Source organism: Manacus candei, unplaced genomic scaffold (genome assembly GCF_025592945.1).
Source record: "Manacus candei isolate 608988 ecotype Guabito, Panama unplaced genomic scaffold, ASM2559294v1 h1tg000009l, whole genome shotgun sequence".
In the NCBI taxonomy this organism is placed as follows: Eukaryota; Metazoa; Chordata; class Aves; order Passeriformes; family Pipridae; genus Manacus; species Manacus candei.
Genome location: NW_026138057.1, coordinates 7,485,038 through 7,503,690, shown reverse-complemented (window position 1 = coordinate 7,503,690; position 18,653 = coordinate 7,485,038). Strand labels below are relative to the sequence as shown.

General features: G+C 37.5%; 1 long non-coding RNA gene across 1 annotated transcript; it reads left to right on the top strand.

Annotated features, from left to right (window-relative positions):
* Positions 1-2,083: 2,083 nt before the first annotated feature.
* LOC127466257 (uncharacterized) lies at positions 2,084-17,174 on the top strand. Its single transcript, XR_007902674.1, has 3 exons — positions 2,084-2,295; positions 16,041-16,114; positions 17,077-17,174. It is a non-coding gene; the product is annotated as an uncharacterized LOC127466257 (long non-coding RNA).
* The last annotated feature ends 1,479 nt before the right edge of the window (positions 17,175-18,653 follow it).

Below are 18,653 nucleotides of genomic sequence, written 5' to 3'. Positions count from 1 at the left end.
TAACCAGTTCCTGATGTGGTAGAGCTTTAAGCAGGAACCAGAGATCACAGCAATGGACAGTGAGATACAGGGAGACAACCCTAAATGTCTCTGTGCATTACACTTTATTGGCCTTGTGGCCAGTTGCAGAGTTGCCTTCTTGCTGTTCCTGAGGGAAAAATATTTTTAGACATGTTAAATGAAGCATACTCGTGTTGTTTATTTTTTTTTTTAAGGTCCAGAAGTACACATAGCACTTTACAAATGTGTACCAAATCATAGTTCCTGCCCTTGTAAGCACCTGATGCACAAAAAAATCCTTTAACTGTATGGACTATCTAGCAACAGCTACTTGATAACAGTATGGACTATCTAGCAACAGCTACTTGATAACAGCAGAGAGGGACAAAAAAACCACCCTCCTTACTTTCTTTCATTAGCTACACTAACACAACACATAATTTCATTGTGTTGGATTTATCATGCCAGTTATTTGTAGCAGGACAAAAAGACACTCTTGGTCATTGTGGTGGTTTGGTTGTTTTTTTCCACAATTTATTCTAATTTTTAAAAATTACATATGTAGGCTACACATTAAATTGACCATTATATTCCTTGCAACAAAGCTTTATCACCCAACTAAGAGACAACTCGTGTACATTTTCATCTGCAGAGACAACACCCTGAGTGAATCATTTATGAGAGGGCACATGCCATCCTTAAATAAGTTCTCAATGCACAGATATGCACTTGGGGTACATGTACACACTTTTAAATTTTATTTTAGACTCTCATGAGTACCTGTGCTGCTTGTGTTGCTTTGTAGCTTGTGTGACAACATGACTTCTGGGCCCTTAGGCAACGCAGAGAGAGAATTCAGGCAACTGCTGATTCTTCCTTCACTGTCAAGAGGGTCTTTTTCCTAAGAATTCCCCAATCAGTTGTTTAGGGACTCAGATCCTTAAGTTTAGTGTTTCTAACTTCAAGAGTACAGTGTGGGGTTTTTTTCAAGGCACCAGGGGCACATTAACTTCTGAGTAAAACACCCAGGGATGTGCAATGCCCTGTTCATCAGGAGGGAGGAGGTAGCTCCAGCAAAGCACTCCTGCTTGATGGTGTGCAGCAAGGACAGTTTTGGAGTCCTTCTGAAACATTTAGTTCATACTCCAAAATCTATACCATATCTTTTTCTGCATGCTTGCAAATGGCTTTGAAATGACTTCCTTTATGGTTTTAATGAAGTAGTCATAATTTGTTAACAGAGGGTATCTACTGTCCTGTTCAACGTTTTCTTATTGATTTTGCAATGAACACAAATTGTTTCATTGGATATTTTAATTAAGAAAAGAATGTATTTGACTACTTTTAGAAAAATGTACATAATTTAGTATGAAGAGATTCCAAAAAGTTTCTCTTAGGCTTTATAGCCCTTTTGAGTGAATAAAACAGAAAAAAAAAAATCAAGGACATGAAGGAACGTTACTGACAGAATATCCTTGAAGTAGCTAGAATTTCATGGAGGTGCAGAACAGAAATTGTGGTGAGGAGGCTAGAATTTCTGAAGTATTTTAGAAACAATTAAGCATCAGGACTACATGCATGTTCATAGTGTAAATGGGAAATTTCTTCCAAGCCTAACCTACTTGTTATATTACTTTAATATAAGAAAGTGATATAAGTAATGACTTTTATAGAGCCATTACATTATTTTTTTTGAACTTTTCTGTTTTGCAAGAAAACGCCTAGATGCTTACTAAAGTATACAACTCAGTCTTTGTGGTTTCTATTGAAATTCCCAATAGAATTAATGTATATCTATCCTTTGTAGTATATTTGTGTGTTGAAAGTAAACATACTTTTTTAAAGAATTAGAAATATATACTTTAAAATGAAAATTCTTTTGAAGCTTCTTAACAACCTTTGTCTGTTGCACATGAGAACAGAGAGGGCTCTTCTTGGGGAAGTGTAAACCCTGACCTGTACCTCTCTTTCTGCAACCAAAGCAAAGAAACCATCAGATGGAAACACTTTTCCTCCTGTTTTTATCACAAGAGCATACCTATTGTTATAAACTAGTTAAGCTTTTGCCATGTTTGAGAAAGGACACATGCCTACTTCTTGTCCCAAGTATGTGTCATCTCTGCTCAGTTCCCAGGCTTGTAGAGACTCTCTCAAACACCTCAGGACTTGCCTGGATGCAGCTCCCCAACGCTTCTCAAAGCAACTGTGTCTGAGGAGGTGTGAACCGACAGGAAGGAGCAGGATGAAAAAGTGGAAAAAGAGATGGTGTTTGAAGCAAATTTCTTCCATCCTACTGTAAGTCTGGAGCAACCTCTGAGCTACTGAGTCACTGAGTTTTATATTAAACATTTTCTTTTGTAACCTCTTTGTAATTTTCACTTCTTGTGATTTTTATCCTTCTGTAAACATCACCTTCCTGGCTGGTCACATTAATCAAGAGGAACTCATAATGTTCAGATGCTCGTGATATAATGGTTTCACAGAGACCAGGCAGCTAATTTGATTATAAAAAGAGCTTATTATTATTATTGTTGTTGTTTAAGTCATCCAACCATTCATTTAATCTGAAAGATCCAAAGCCTAAGTGTTTTCAAGTTCAGGGTCTGCCTGAATGAATTAAACTGTATACCAAGTTTGAGGTACCAGAGTTCTGGAGTTGTCAGGGTTTTGGTTAATTATTTTAGGTCTGATTTTTCTTGGTCATGTTCTACTATTAGAAAGGCTGTGAAATTTTTATTCTGCCCAGCCCCCTGCCTTTCAGGTTGCTTTTTGATTTCCCTAGCAGAGATCTAAAGAATTTGTCAGAAGAAATGGGGAAATAACTCGGTAGAACATGCTGCTGTTGCAAATGATGCTTTTTCTCTTTTTTTGGTGCTTCAGACTTCTTTTAAAGAAAGAGAAGTGGACTGTAGGTCTTTCATAACCTCAGGCAGGACACTCAAATCCACACATGATGTGCATGACTGGCCCCAAAGTCTAACTGCTTTTAAATTGTTCATAAACTGTATGACACTACTGTTACTGTACCAGTGAGCAGACACTTTAGCTTTGAAGGAACTGACTAAAGCAGCTGCAGTATGACAAACCTCCATAGAGTAAGCACAACCTTGCTAACTAGGCTTTTAAGGACAGATTATTACTGCTAACAAAGAATTTGATTTTCTATAAATACTTTCTCTTAGGACAGAAAGACATTCCGACAATGAAAATTCTCTGATGGGGTGCGAAGACTTAATAAAGCAAATTTAATGCAGTGCTATGTAATTGGGAACTACTGCCGGTACTATGGTTCCCTTAGCTCTAATCCCTAGAAATATCTGTCAGACACTACTTAATTTTAAGCAATTTAGAAAATTATGTAAGTTATACATTGTCCCATTCTGGAAGGCACTGCATCCCAAACCATGTAAATTTAATTATGACTAAAGCCAATATGTTACACAGAAATCAGTGTGCTGCACAGTAGGCAATGTTATAAAATGAGAAGACACTCAAATATATTTTCTATATTCCATGCCTCTAGTTTTGTAGTATAATCTCAAGTGAAATTTGCTGCACTAGTCTTTTCAGAAACGGTAAAGTGGTGCAACTCCATAGTATTAAACAGTCCTTAATGTCTTTCCTAAAAATGTTGGAGGAAGGAAAGAAAATGTAAAACAAATCTGGAGTCCAAAAATAACTTTAACACGGGGTGACCATGCTCTGTCTATAATGTTTGGTACTTCTTTACTTGTTTCTGCTTACAGTCCTCTGTCTTTCACCTGTGGTAGTTAGCAGTGTGCATATCCCATTCTGCTGAAATAAATGCCTCATTCACCTTCTGTGTCTTAATGATACCACGGGGTGAGCAAGTGCACTTCACGTTCTCTGTTTAATTTTTAAGGTTGGAAAATGCTCTTCTTCAGCAAAAGAAGTATTTGTAATGTTAGTTGGTAAAGCCTAAAAACTTCCCTAGGGGTTTTCACGGGCCATTGGGAGCAAATGCCCAGCTTGCAGGTCAAAATCCACAGCACTGCTAGAACCTATGTACGTAAAATCTGTTGTGCTCCATTGAACACTGTATTTTCTCCTGTCTCGTTTTGACATTACTCACAGCGAAACAGCCAAATCAATCTAGATGAATTCAATCCTTCCTGGGTGGAAAGCAGGAAAACTGCTAAAAATCCGTTACTTTGCAGAGATTTGTAACGCTCAAAAATGTGTGGCCATCGTGTTTATTGTGGAGGGAGGGCAAAAATTCTGTTTGAAAGCTAAGAACCAACTCTCTGCTTAGGATTCGGTGCTTTCAGGGGAAACAGTATTGTCAATAATAGACAGGTTTTATCTTTTTGCTAACTTTCCTTTTTAGGGTGGTGCAGCTTCTTTAAAACTTCCGGATAGTCACGTGAAGTTTTTTCGTGTCACAGTTTTACATTGTGAAACTAGCACTTGGCATCTGTGAGCAAGCTTGGAAGTGTTCAGGAAACCAAGAATGGGTTGGGAAAAGTGGGACACTCTTGTGCTCCCCCCACAGATACGCTTCCTAATACTTCCAAAGAGAAAACAAGCAACAGAAGCACTTGCTAACCACTGTGCATTGAGCTGTCACCTTCGATGTACCTTGGAAATCCTGGCTGTTTCTTAAAGGGGAAGATGGAAAACAGAAAGTGTAGAGTTTCAGTCGCGTAGACTTTGTCAGGAAGCGCGGCTGTGATATGATTTCTGTCAGAAACAATCTGCTTGAAATTTTTCTGTCTTTACTTTTGAACACGGAGTTGCTTGTCTGTATTCTAACCCTAGGTGATGGGATCTGCTGCCTTGTCAGATAACATTTGAGTTCACTCACTACCTGCTTGTTGACTAGTGCACAGACTCACTGTGGTGGCAGGGAAAGCCTTAAGGCTACTCAGCATCTGTCTCTTCTTGTAATTAGTTGCAGCCTTGTGTACAGAGCAAAACAGAGATTTTTTTTTTTATATATATATATTTTATTATTATTTTTTTCTGTGAAAGAGTAATGTGCACAGACAGGAGCTTTTAAACCGCAAAACAGTTTGCTAGTATTTGTCATTCTTCTTTTTCAAGAGGAAATAGCTTTTTACCTACTGAGAATAAAGTGTTGACATCTTTTTTTTTCAAGTTACACCAAGGACATAGATTTTTGGGAAAGCTAATCTTGATTGTAAGTCTGAATAGGCAATATTTCTGCCCTTACATCTGACACACCTCATATTCAGGGGAGATAATTGGTGATCATGCTTCCTTAGACTCCTGCTCAGGTGATTTGTTGCCCCATGTAAGAGTGTGCTCTGTCAGCTATCTGATGATTTCTATACTTTAGATATCCACCACGTGCTCTCATCACTGAAGGCTACTCAGAGAGGCCTCCTTGAAACAAACTTCAAGAAAAAAACTTAGAAGAAGAAAGGATGGCTTTGAATATCCGAATGCCCGTTTGACACAACAACCATTGCAAAAAGTTAAGAAGTCTGTGTGTGTGTGTGTATTCCTGGGATTAAGTTTTGTTTTTCATACAGTGTCACAATTAATTTCTCATGGAGCTGTTGCTTGTGGTAGTTTGGTGTGAGAGCAGGAGACACACCCTGGGAATGTTAGAAGGATTTGATCTGGTGCTGTAGATTTGAGTCTCTTGCAGCACCATATTTTTTTTTTTTTGAAGTGTAAAAATTTGTCAAGAAAAAGAGCTGTGTGTTGTGATAATTCTTAAAATTTATAAAAAATGTGGGCGGTAGGTTGGTGTAATACACATAAATCATCATCCAAGATGTAAACCACCCCTAACTAATAAAGATGGAAGCAAACTTTCTGCAGGGGAAAATCGTTCTCTAATTGCCTGTAGCCGAATTTCTTCTGCAGCAGCTGCCATCAGCAGTGGGACCTGATGGATGTAAGTGTTGCTATGGTAGTCTCTAAATATCAGAATTTCAAAGACCTTATCCTCATCATTAACAGCAATGAGGTTTATGACATGAAAAAGAAAACCACATTTCTTCCATTTCTTACCCTTTTTAAGAGTAATCCTACATGAGATATAATTTGGGTAATGTAACTGCATTATTTTAAAAATCAATTCCCCGGATTAAAATATGTCATAAAGATATCTCTAAATTTGTTTAGAGATTATTATTTAGTATTAATTTTATATGAGAGCTGAGCTAGATTTTTTCACTTAAAATTTTGAGGTGAGATAAGCTACATTTTTGATGTGCCTCAGCAAAGACAAACAGATTTCTAGATGGCCCTACATAGGTATCAAATTAATCACATAAGAATAATAAAATGAAAAAGTTTGATGTCCTTTTAGGATATTTAAAGTGACTTTTGCTAAGTTCCTTAGAACTTAATTAATGTTTTCAAAGGTGGCTTATGCACATGGGAGCCAAGATTCAAATCTCAAGTCAGTGGGAAACTTGGGAGAGTTTTAGTCTGTACTGCTTTCTTGCTGTGTGGCACTTCTTACCATGCTCTGTGGCACTGGCAGCAGACTGGTTAAACAAATGTGCCTTTGTGATTAGAGAAATAAGATTCCAAGTAACCAGGTGTGATCCCTTGCCTCTCCTGTACTGCTAAATGGACAGGAGACTCCCATTAGGTGTTCTGGAGAAGTGGTTCCCAGTGTGTGGAACCCTGAGGGTTACTAAAGTAGTGCTATGTTTTTCTTTCTTTTGATTGTGTTACTAGATAAAAGCAAATTTTTTAAAAACCCAGTAGTTTAATCCTGCTTATTTTGGTAATGATTCAATGTTTATTCTATTAACTCATCTCATTTAATTCTATGAAATTGGCTTGGTGTTCTTGATGGCTTGCACTGGACAAGTAGAAGAGACAGAGCTCTCAGCAATGTACCAAGAATAGTGCTGACTGACACATCTGATCACTCATTTCAGAGAAGGAATGGTATTGTTTGTTCATCCCCCTGTCCAACACCTGTATTCTCATTTAGTTTCTGTGGTCTTATTCTGTGAAGCTCACACGCTTCACTTGGGAGTTTCCTACACAGACTTATTAGATTTCATTACCAGGCCTTTTTTTTTTTTTCCCTTTTAAATATCTGTATTGAAATTTTAAATTCTTTGTTTCAAGTTGCTGTTGTTCATCCTATCTCACACAGCACTCTGATAATCCTTTCTGTTGGTTACAGTCTTGGTCTGATAGATTTCTGGCCCCTTCTGTCATCCCTGCTAAGGAGGATGAAGATGATTGAATATGCAGAGAAAATTAATTTTGATCTACTGTCTGCTGACCTAAAGAGACACACAGGCAAATCTTCTGTTGTACAGAACTGCCCACCCTGTGCCATTTTCTGCAGCTGCAGTCAAGAGGCTGTAATGTTTGTGTCTTTGGATTTTGCTTTTAGTGTACCTTTCCTTAGTAGTTGTTTCTACGAAGCTCAGCCATGATGGGTCCAGAAGTTTCAGAAGTCCATCCTGAGCTTAAAATCAGTTAGCAAGAAATGAGTAGAGGAAGGATAGAGAGAGCAGAATTAAAAACTCAGAGAGCAAAAAGTGTATCCAAGACCAAACAAAGCAGAAAATGAATGCAGGGAAACAATATTTTAAAAAAACCCAAACGTAAACCAACAAAAAAAGCTCCAAAGAAAACAAACAGTCATCATTAAATAAAAACAATTTATATATAATTCTTGTAGCGCTCTGTCCTGTTCATCATGGCAGCCCAGCTCTTTAGTGGTGCTGTGTCAGTGCAGGGACATCCCTCTGGCTCACTACATGGAAAAGGAGGAAATATTAAAACCCACTTTGGTGTGGTTTACTCTGGACTGATTAAATGATTCTCTTCTTTTTTTTTTTAATGTGACTTTCTTTTGTGATCTATTACATCAATATTTTATGATATGTGATTTCTGGGCAAAATTATTATATGTGATATATAGTTAGAAGTAAATATGGAGAGGAATATCAGTGTCTACTTTCTCTGACATTGTTTCTCAATATCACTCCACTTTTAAATATATCCACAGAGCTCTCTGCTACCTATTAGCATCTGTCTCCTGCATTGCAAAGAAAATATTTCTGTCATATTATGAATATTAATTTTATCTTCCTGATATTTTGACAGTAATACTTAGCTTTCAATAGAACTTTTTCTCTCTACAATTACAAAGGTCTTTCTAATCAAGTTAGTACTTTGTTTTTGGAGAGGGAAAACCTGAAGCAAAGATGCATTAAATGATTTGTCAAAGGATAGCAAGAAATAAAACCCATATTTCTTAATTTGGAGCCTAATAATCTATACAGATGTCTGCCTAGAGGTCTGCATTTAAATTAGGCTGAACTTCTCTCCAATATATCCAATCATCTGTATTTTGCATTTACTTTCCCAAGACTATTTTGATTATAACATGGAGTTCAAGAGCCTACATTTCATCACTGCAGTTGCTAAGATGGTTTTGGGACTGGAGCTGCCCTTCTACGAGGAGAGACTGAGAGGGCTGGGGCTGTGCAGCCTGGAAAAAAGGCTGAGGAGGAGATCCCATGGGTGTGTCCAACTATTTGAAGGGAGGGTGTAAAGGAGATGGAGCCAGTCTCTCTTCAGTGGTACCCAGTGGTGGGGCAAGAGGCAACAGGCACAAACTGAAACTCAGGTTTAAGGAAACTCTCTTTTACTGTGAGGATGACTGAGCACTGACACAGGTTGCCCAGGGAGGTTGTAGAGGTTGTATCCATTCTTGGATATATTCTGAAGCCACCTGGACACAGTCCTGAGCAGCTGGTTCTAGGTGGCCCTGCTTGAGCAGGGGAGTTGAACAAGATGATCTCCAGTGGTCCCTTCCAACCTCAGATATTTTGTCATTCTGTGATGTCTTTAAAGAAAACTGTAAAGAAATGAAGAATGAGAGATTTCTTCTCAGTTATCAATGCTTTCATCAGAAAACACTCTTTTTTTTTTTTTAATGTTATCTTCCCCTCTCCTTTTTATTCTTGAATCTATTCCCTTTTGGTGTAGTATCTTTCATAGAACCATAAGGTTGGAAGAGATGTTTTAGATCATCCAGTCCAGCCCTCCATGCAGCACTGCCACTGTAACCTGAACCACTAAACCCCATCAGCCAGTACCAGATCAAGATACCCCTTAAACACCTCCAGGGATGGAGATTCCACATCACTGAGCAACCCATTCCAATGCCTGACCACCCCAACAGTGGAAAATTCTTTTCTGATATCTAATCTGAGTCTCCCTTGTCTCAGCCAGACCTTTCACGAGCCTTGTTTCCCTTCTCTGGATACACCTTTGGTGGTATAAGAATACTTTATTGTCCTTTAAATACTCCTATCCTAGTAGGAGGTTAAATAACTTCACTTTGAGCTTGAACTGGCAGTATGCATTTGGTGAATCCAGAGAACTTGACAAAACACCATCATGAAGGGGATGGTGGAAGCACTCTTATCAGGAGTACAAAGGTCAGTTCAGGTCAAGTCACTAACTGAAGAATCTGAATTGTATTTGGGTTCTAGATACATCTAAGCAATCATTTTTTAGCTAACTGTAGGTTGTGTACTAGTCTTTGCAACATGCTTGTTGCATCCATTTGGGTATCCTTCAATAAGAGATCTTTATTAAAGTTCAGGGAGTTCAGGATATGTTACCATCATAACCATGATAATAGAGACATGTAAATTATCTTGTTACACAAACAGTGGCTACCAGTGTAAATTTTACTTTCAATATTCATATTCTCTTTGCTTTGCTCCCCAGTAGTGTTGATGCTACTATCCTTACACAGAAGGTGCAGAGTGCAAGCTAAGCAAGGATTCATGTTGGAATAGATTTGTCATGTCTCTCTGTCTCAGCTTGGCCCTGCAGAAATCATAACAATGCCCACAGGTAGGAATCCAGTGTTCCAGACAGGCTTAAGGTATCCTGCGGACTTCTGGCTACAGAGCCAGAGTGGCACTGGGTCTCTCACAGATCAGCTCACTCAGATGTCTTGGAACAGCATACTCCTGCTTATGCTCCTTTCTCTGTGCTGTTCCTGAGCACAGTAAAACTTTAATAGCAGCATGTCAGTTTGTATCTCCTGCTGCAAGAATCTCTGTGCACGTAATTACTGAAAGAGCTAAGCCATCTAAAGCAATCTTTGAGCTCTTCTGTATTTTCCATAGACTGCAACCTAATAGAGAAGGATAAGCTTAAGTTACTAGATGTGAAAAGTAATCCTAGTAGTTATTCTTTAAATAACCCATGAAATACAGCTTCTTGTATGGTCTGTGACAAAGCAGATGAGTCCTGGTTAATTGTCTAAATTGATCTGTATGCAAAATCTAATCTGTAATTACTTGCAGGTTCTGGTAATCTAGAAAATATATTCCTGTCTAAATCAGTATTCACAGGATATTTGAAGAGACCCTTTCTCATAGAACCATGTAAAGCTGCCAAGCAGACTCTGAATCCTTGCCCAGCACTCCGGCCTTTAATATTTCTCATTTGTGACATCCAAACCAGCTGAGACCTGAGTCTTCAAGCTTTGCTTGACTAATGGATGTTTGGAGTAGACTTTGACTGACTCCTGTTCAGTGAGTGGATGACTTTGGGTCCTTGGGGCTGTAGCTCCTGGGTCAGATGTTGCAGTACCAGAGTGTATCTGGTATCAGTTCTGTGTTGCAAGTTCTGGCCCCATTCTGGAGTGCACGTTGGTCTCGACGGGGTGCTGCAGCATGGGAACATTTTGATGGGTATGTAGATCAAATGTGAGTTGATTAGAATATAATTGGAATATAGGAGGTTTTTTTACAACTTAGAAAAAAATTAAAATTATATTTTTATTAGAATTTACCTGATTCTCTTTTTCAAGGGTCAAAAATGGGGAGGTTGAAGGGGTAGGAATTAAGCAATCTGAAAATATAACTAAGTATTTACTTTATGGACATAGAGTTTCAAAGTCAAGTTTTCTCCAGTTAATTGGAAAATTGTGAATGAAAGCACGATGATTTTCTTCATAATTTTACAATGTGAGTACCAAACAAAAAAAAGTTGGTTGCACAGTACAAAAGAACTTCAATACATTTGTTTTGCTAGCAGCAGCAGCCATCCCTCATTATTTTCATGTCATTTTCTTGGTTGAGCTCATGGTAATATCTGTATATACAATATCTGACAAATATTAGTAACTCCATGAAAATAAACAGTTAAAATTCCAGGTAACAGGACTGGGGTTCAGGAAAATATGTGAAAGGAGAAATCACGTTGCCAAATATTTATCTCAGTAAGAATTACATGCAAATATAGTTTTTTTGGTCCTGGTTCATAACATTCCATTTCCAAATTGTTTCTGTTTTTCTCCAACAAATATTGTACCTCAGTTTCAAAATCTTTCTGTGGTACCCTTTTTTTTATTTTTTCCTGCACATAAAACCTCAGAAAAATACACTTTTCTGAGCATCCACCACAGTAAAAGATATTTTAAGGACATTTAAGTTCAGTTCTCTGCTTCTGGGTCACTAGACTCATACCCAGAAAGCAAAGTCTGTTGTTGCCTTCCATGCAGTGTTTCCCTCTGAGCATTGTGGTTTCTGTACATGGGCCTAATGCCAAAGGTTGGTACCTCAGCAGCAAAACCGGAGCAACTTGCCACCTGACTTTTGGGAGGAGAGATGTGTCACAGCATCAGTATGGCTTTGATAATTTCCTTTCATTTTGCTCTTTTTAGTTACTTCTGATAATATCTCTGTGTTCTTCAAAGCTCTGTGTGCTTGGAGCCCAGTGATCCCCTCGTGCCTGTTGTGCAGCTGAGAGCGTTGCTCTGAGCCACAGGATGCCAGTGGGCTCTGGGAGGGACACGGAACCTGAGAGGGGAAATTTGCTTTAACCTGTAGCTGAACACTCTGAAATCACCTCAGCTGGCAGCCCTGGGGGTGCCAACAGTGTGCCTTTTAGCAGTTCCTTGACCACTTCCTAGATTGCCATAAAAGGGACCTCGTAATCCACATGTATAGGAAATTTGTGTGTGTGTGTATATATATATATATGTGTGTATATATACACACACATATACATGTAATATCCCTTTTCCATATGTTTCTTGCTTGGTTTAAATTGAAGGATGCATACGGGCTTCTCTTTTAGGCTAAAATTATTAGGTCGACAAGATTTTTACTTCTTTCTCTTCTCCACATTTTGTTGTAACTGGGAATACAGGAATTTATGTTATATAAATGCTGTTTGTTTGTTTTGTTTTAATATGGATTACGTTCACGTAGCAAGGGAAGTACCAGCTGACAGTCCTTGAGGAGGGGAGGTACACATACCTTGTGTTTTCTAATCCTTTCACTCCTTGCCCTAAAATGTGTGTTGCATGATCACGTGCTATTAAACAACTGGTATTTTCCATCCTCAAATGTGTACCCACGGCTAGTAAAATAATCTCTTTATGCCTCTCATATCCCATAATATTACTGTGGTAAGTATTTGGAATTAAACACCAGGATATCACTTGGAACATTTTCAGTTGATTCAGAATCCTCATTGTAAGCTGTTATATTGTAGTTTTTTATATATTACCTATTATAATAGCGGAACTATTCCAGTAGGACATCAAGCCTACAGCTTATAAGAAATTATATGGATACCTGTGACAGAGTAATATATAGAAACCTGTCATATAGAGAGGCAGGATTTGATACATCTCTTACTGTATTTCTGTGTTAATGAAATCATACAGGATATTTTCTACAGAAGATGCTAAAGTTTGTTGAAAGACAGTGAATGGTAACTATTTTAACCTTGGTTCCACTTACAAGGGTTTTAAATATGACAATTATCTTGTGATATTTTAAACAGATTTTGCTGTCATTATAAGTTGATATTCTTCAGCATTGTTTTTTCAGGGAAACACTTTTTTTTTTTTTTTTTTTTAATAATTAAATGTTTTCACTCCTCATGCCTTAGGTTTCATGATTTTTTTTTCCCTGAATAGCTGAATTGTATCATTTCTGTAGTCAAGCTGTTAGATATGATCCAACTTGTCACAGTGCAGTCTTTCTCAAAACTCATAACCGGGGGAGATGGGGAATGGGTATATATATAAACATCAAAACCAATGAGTCACATTTTGTCTGAGGTATTTAGGAGCAGCAGCTCTTGGCTGGAGACTGGACAGGGGTGTGGATTTATTGACTGCAGAAGGGGATTCTTATTGGCTTTGCTACAGTTGTGGTCTCACCTCTTATGTCAGTGGTTTAATAAGTGATATGAGACTCACAGGATTTAAGGAGAAGGTCTGAGCATAAAATCGATCATGTGTGCAAACATATATTCTGTTTGGATATGCACTAATATACATTCAGCTGTACAGCTTAATGAAAAGTAACTCATTAAATTGTGGGTTAATCAAACCTGTAAAATTACAGCTTTCATATTTCTAATACATAAGGGGACATCTTTGCTCTAATGCCATAAGATCATCTGGTACATGTGCCTCTCTTTTTTCAAACCCTGACTGATAAAGACTGTCTTTTCTCTGTTACACATCACATTTACTCCTCTGAGATTAGCTTTAGGGATATGGATTTGTGGAAAGACTTGTAAAATGAGTCTCTGAACTGACACTATGTATTACAATTTTCAGAACACAGTTCTGAAGAGAAAACTGCCTTTTCAAAATTCAGCTTCTTTATAATAGAATGCTTTTCATGAGGACACGTTCTTACACCTGGATACAAATTTCAAGTGCAAATTAGAGGGGCAAGTGTTCATATTTCTGAGTGCTATTTATCTTACAGCTGTAGAAATTACAGTTGTGGCTGATAATATTGCCTTATTCCTTAATACCATAAAGAAACAGTTTTGTTGCTTTCCCAAAGCAAAAGACATATTTTTTAAAGTAAATAAGATTAGTTCTTCACATGTATGCTCTTCAGTATTACTATCAATAATTATAAGATGTCCATCAATGCAAACTGCTCATCCAAAATTTCTTTTCAAAGCTTGTTGTTTAACAAAGTCTAAATGTCCAGTTTTGTGCTAGGCAGACACATGAATATGGCTACATATAAGTAGATATATACAATAAGGCAGAATGTGTCCATTTGTAAACAGAACTTACCTATTTGTATGTCTTAGCAGCTTTTACTCTAACATTAAAAGATTGTTTATGTAAGGCCTTTATCGCTGTATTATACCAGTGAGTGATTTCTTGAATTCCATCTAAAAATGTAAATAAACTCTGTACTTTAACTATGCTAACCAATACAATATTTTTTTCATCCCCAAGCAATGTATTTTTCCAAGTCCATTTGTTTGTATTCTGAAATTGGAAAAATCCCCTTATGCAGCATTCCCATAGTCAAATGTTTACAAGGGCATAAGGAATATAAAACAAAGACAATTTTTAGGATTTTGTTAAGATTCATGTTTATCACAGTGTGGACAAAAAATGCAAAAAGAAGCATTTTCTTATCTATTCCTGTTACATTAGAAAAGTTCATGCCCTGCTCTTAGCATTTTCCAACACAGCTGTAGAGTAGTTTAAAGCCTATTTTTTAAATAAGTGATGCTCAATTTGTCTTTGATGATCCGCATGATTCAGGTGAGATGGGAGCACGGTCGGGCCCTGATTTGCATAAAAATTAATCACAGAAAAATGTAAATTGATAAAATTTTGCCTGGCTTTTCCCCCCTATTCGGGAACCCATGGATGGCTCCCAGAAGCAATCATCTCAGTATGGTGCCGCGTTGGATGCTACACAAACGATCACATTTGTGTTGAATACTCACTCATTTAAATGTCAGCACTGATGGGGCGGTACATCACCAGGGGAAAAAAAAAAAAAAGAAAAAAAAAGAAAAATAAATACACAGCAGCTGAAGACCATCAAATCTGTGGGCACTCTTTAGAGATATATGATCTAATGTGAAAAAATTGTGGATTAATTATCCTTTTTTTTCAAAACGGTAATTGTTTTACTGTCGCAGCGGAAAAAAAATGTGCAATTTATTTGGAATCAAACAAAAACTCAGTAATGTTAAATACATCATTACATCATTGTGTATATTAGAAGGCTACAATTAATTCCTGAGGCTCCTTTGGTCTCTAGAACTGCATAAAATGAAACAAAAGAACATTGCTATTAATTTTCGAGCGCACTCTGAACCTGCAAAGAATCTACCCAGCGAAAATAAAATAACAAATCAAAATAAAAACTTTGTAGTTTTATCTGCAAAGTATTTTTTTTTTTATTTTTCTAAACTGCGTGTTTGCATGACATTGCTGTCATATCATTTTATCTCACAATCCTTAATGAATTTGTCATCCTTTTAAAGGCAGGAAATAATTTTCCTCATTTCTTATATATGTAACTGGAGCAGAGGTACTGTAGTAAAATTGCCAAAGAATGCACAGCACAGAATCCACCCCCTCTTGGTAACTTTTATATCAGAGAACTAAACTTGCTTCTGCAAGTTTTCTCCAAATTTTTATTTCTAACTGAGCTAAATCCGGCATAGAGAGAAGAAATAGTTTACACTTTTTTCACCCTTTTTTTTTTTTTTTTTTTGCACCTTCTGGCTTTAAGAAGCAATGTCTAGAAAATTATAGCAACACAAGGACTTCTCTAATTTATAATCATCTGTAATAGGTCGGCCACAGTGCATTAGATCAGTGCATTAGATCTTCAGGGGCTTGAATGCAGGGTTTCAGCACTGCAGTCTGAGCTTGAACTGAGAGGATATATTTTAAAAGCCGTTTGTTATGCCTGAATTGGAGAGCTTTGAATATTAGTATAATAAATGGTGTAGGTTAAATTTTTTTTTCTCCTTAAATTTGTTTTATTTAGAGGGGTCTGGCAGTAGTTGTGTATGAGATTTATTAGGGACGTGGCCTGACTTTAATTCACATGCCTTACCTTTCATACCACCCACTGTGCCAGTATATTAAAAAAATTTATATAATGCACGTTAAAAGAACCACCTTATCATCATTTCACAGAACCACATCTGACTTTGTGCAACTGTATGAAATGCAGAGCAATGGTTCTACTTATAGGTGGAATAATATATTTTATGTTTTTTGACTTTTGTTGTGGAAGCCCATGGTTCAAATCCTGGCTGCACTGAAATCAAGGAGAGTTTTGTCGGTGGTTTCAGCTCAGCAAGAATTTCGGTAAGGGTATATATTATTTATTTTCTGAAAATGTAAGGTGTAGTTGTAGTTTTGTGTGTGACTGATTGTATTTATCTACTGTAAAGGATATTGTGTGGGAAGAGAATATATGGTTGATGAAGGAAGCTTGTAGAGTGTCTGAGAGCACAGGTGAGAATGTGGACTTGGTACCTTCTGCTGTTGTTTGAGGGGGTTGTAGGGACTGTATGGATGGGAATTTAACCCCTTGCTGGAGGACTGGGTTATTTTTGAGATTACAATCCTTTACTTTGTGTATGTTTATAGCTGTCAGTGTTGGCACTGTTGCTGTATTCTTATTTCTCATACATTTCACTTGAGCCTTCAGACTGTTTTTCTCCCTACTGGTCTATCGGACACGCAGATCCTTCTCTTTGATCTCATTCCTACACATTGCCCAGTCATGTTTCTGTCCCATATTAAATTGCCTGCTCTTATTTAACTCTTAAATATCGATTGATATCAACAAGTGGTTACATATATCAACTGGAAATGATCTGCAAGAAGGAACATTTGACACTGTATGCAGCATGAAGGAATAGGTGTGTGTGGAGGAAACTGTGACTGGGTGCAGGAAGGTGGCTGTGTGAGAAGCATGGGATTAGCACATCAAGTGATGCATGGATAGCACATGTGCTACACAGAGATCTGTACCCCAACTACCCACTTGGGATTCTGTGTGCTGGGATTGTTTTCCAAACTCTGTCAGCTCTCACTGATACCTCCTTTCAGCCTTGCAGAAGCAGGTTCATCATCGGCACTCTGAGTAGCCTCCCCACCCCAACCTTACAAAAGGAAAACAGAAGCCATGCACAAGGCTTTTCTGCCTTCCACAGGAAACTAGGAATGCCCTGGATCCCCAGTAGATACTTCAAGAACTTCAGTACCATTCAGGGCACTGTTCTGGATGCCACATGTCACCTAATGCAATGTCTCTCCTTCAGCTCTCTCGACATCTCCGGTGGAGGTTGACTGCTAGCTATGGAAGAAGTAAAAGGAAAATCTCAAATGACCTTCCCTAAAGATTTTCTTTTTGGGTAAGGGGTAAAGGATTCTTTTTGCTTTCCTTCTTCCTCAATCCCTGCATGTAGAGTCCAGAATACTTCACTTGCAGAGATGTTTATAAACAGCATAATACCAGATATGTGGAAAGTACTATGTCCTGATACTGGAAGGGAAGTATTATTTTTCATCAGGTTTCATGAAATAACTATTTTTATCAATATTAAACATAACATATGTAATTTCAACAAATGGGTTTAATTTAGCTTGGATTTCTTAAGAAAAAGTCTGTCTTTTCAAGCCTAATACTAAAAGAGACTGGATTTTCCAGAGCACCTGCAGTTCCTGCTGACTTCTAGGCTCCTCACTAAAGAGTCTTTGAAAATTTGATTATTCTTCTCTTGCAGAATATCAGCAACCTTAGATACCAAAGTCTGAAAACTTTAGTCTGTATTAAACAAAAGAAACTAAAGATAAAAAAAGAAAAAAAAATGGATATTGCCATGTGCAAGCTGAAAAACTGCAAAAAAGCATTTGTCCTTGGCAATAACAAAGTCCTAATCTGCTAAATCTTTCATATGTGTTTATTAAAGACATGTTCTTTGGGCTGCTTTGGGTTCACCAAAGCAATTATTATATACAGTGTCATATTCAAATTATACACTGCATTGCAACTTGATTCATTGCAGTGCTAGAAAGAATATAATTGTTTCTCTATAGAAGATGGAAGGGTTCCTTTTTGTACCTTAAAAGCTTCTATTTTTTAAACCTTTATTTCATGTCTGACTTTCCACACATGAAGAAATTCTTTTTACTGTCCCTATGGAAGTGAAGCCTTCTTAGAAAATACGGAAGAGAAGCTGTTGGGGTTTTTTTAAAGTAGTTATTTCATAGCTGGCTTTAAGAGTTCATCCTTTCAAAGAGTCGTATCTTTGTCTTATTCAGAGTGATTAAGCTCAAATTACCAAGGGGGAAAATGATGCTCTGAAATTCATTCTGCTGTCAGCAAAATGAGGTCCAAAGCACCCTGATACTCTTCATATCCCATCATGGACCCTTTGATGGTCTTTCATCCCCCTTTTCCTCTGGTTGGTGTGAATATACATACCTGGTGTGATCTGGAGAAGTTTATTATTCCCAGGAAGACAGAATGCATGTAATTACCTTCTCCTCTTGGGAAAGGAAGTAAAGGAAGGTACTGTGAGTGCATCAGGCACAGCCATAATTCAGAAACAAGCTGAAAAAAAGACAAACACAAGCTACAAGTTCCAACAGGGACTCTGGCAATGCAAAATCACTGAGAATTATAAATACACTGTAGTTGCTTGAATATAAGAAACTACTCAGTGTAGGTGGGTAGCTGAATAGAGGTATCCATCTATTTCTCCCAAACTCCTCAGTCTGTAACACTGTATTCAAGTTTTTTTAGTGATAAGTCTAGTTATACGAAATGTGAAATACATGAATGAGCCAATGAAAAAAAATGGAAGTAAGATAAAAGCTAGATTGTATTTTGTTG